This window comes from Salvelinus sp. IW2-2015, unplaced genomic scaffold (assembly GCF_002910315.2).
Source record: "Salvelinus sp. IW2-2015 unplaced genomic scaffold, ASM291031v2 Un_scaffold4632, whole genome shotgun sequence".
NCBI classification, from domain to species: Eukaryota; Metazoa; Chordata; class Actinopteri; order Salmoniformes; family Salmonidae; genus Salvelinus; species Salvelinus sp. IW2-2015.
The window spans coordinates 67,493-68,718 of record NW_019945902.1 but is presented as its reverse complement, the minus strand read 5'-3'; the positions used below and the strand labels follow the sequence as shown (position 1 = coordinate 68,718).

At 45.8% G+C, this 1,226-nt stretch overlaps 1 long non-coding RNA gene across 1 annotated transcript; it reads left to right on the top strand.

The window, feature by feature from the left end:
* The first annotated feature begins 420 nt into the window (after nucleotides 1-420).
* On the top strand, nucleotides 421-900 carry LOC139026384 (uncharacterized). Its single transcript, XR_011478163.1, has 3 exons — nucleotides 421-506; nucleotides 678-755; nucleotides 865-900. It is a non-coding gene; the product is annotated as an uncharacterized lncRNA (long non-coding RNA).
* The last annotated feature ends 326 nt before the right edge of the window (nucleotides 901-1,226 follow it).

The following is a 1,226-nucleotide window of genomic DNA, read 5'->3' as shown; positions in this document are numbered from 1 at the left end:
AGAATGATGTTTTTTGTGCCGGTCACAAAGTGGAATTGCCCCAGTACTCAGTCCTTCTACCCACCATTCCTGTTCTCACAGTCATTTAGCGTCTGCTCTTCAAGGTTCAGTCATTAGCCCGCTCTTAAGGTTCAGTCATTAGCCGCTTTTAGGTTCAGTCCTTAGCCTCAAGGTTCAGTCTTAGCTGCTCTTAAGGTTCAGTCATTAGCCGCGCTTTTCAAGGTCAGCCTTAGCCCGCTCTTAAGGTTAAAGTCATTAGCCCGCTCTTAAGGTTCAGTCATTAGCCCGCTCTTTAAGGTTCAGTCATTAGGCACTGCTCTTTAAGGTTCAAGTCATTAGCCCCGCTCTTTAAGGTTAGTCATTAGCCGCTCTTTAAGGTTCAGTCATTAGCCCGCTCTTAAGGTTCAGTCATTAGCCCTGCTCTTTAAGGTTCAGTCATTAGCCCGCTCTTTAAGGTCAGTCATTAGCCTGCTCTTTAAGGTTCAGTCATTAGCCCGCTCTTTAAGGTTAAAGTCATTGGAGCCCGCTCTTTAAGGTTCAGTCATTAGCCCGCTCTTTTAAGGGTTCAGTCCATTAGCCGCTCTTAGGTTCAGTCATTAGCCCTGCTCTTTAAGGTTAGATCATTAGCCGCGCTCTTTAAGGTTCTAGTTCCGTTAAGGTATAGCCCGCTCTTTAAGGTTCAGTCATTAGCCTGCTCTTTAAGGTTCAGTCATTAGCCCGCTCTTTAAGGTTCAGTCATTAGCCTGCTCTTTAAGGTTCAGTCATTAGCCCGCTGCTTTAAGGTTCAGTCATTAGCCGCTCTTTAAGGTTCAGTCATTAAGGCCCGCTCTTTAAGGTTCAGTCTTTAGCCCGCCCGTCTTTAAGGTTCAGTCATTAGCCTGCTCTTGAAGGTTCAGTCATAGCCCGCTCTTTAAGGTTAGTCATAGCCTGCCTTTAGGTCCCGTCATTAGCCCGCTCTTTAAGGTTCAGTCATTAGCCCGCTCTTTAAGGTTTAGTCATTAGCCCGCTCTTTAAGGTTCAGTCATAGCCCGCTCTTAGGTTCAGTCTAGCCTGCTCTTTAAGGCTGTTGCTCAGCCCAGTTTTTCAGGATCAAAGTATCTGTGTTGTTTAATTCTGTTCCTCCGTGTCAGATTTGTTCCCCTGGGCTTTTGGATCAAACCAATCTGAACTCATCTCTTTCAGTGTGACCCTTCATATGCTAACAGCTAAGGTCATGTCCCATGATA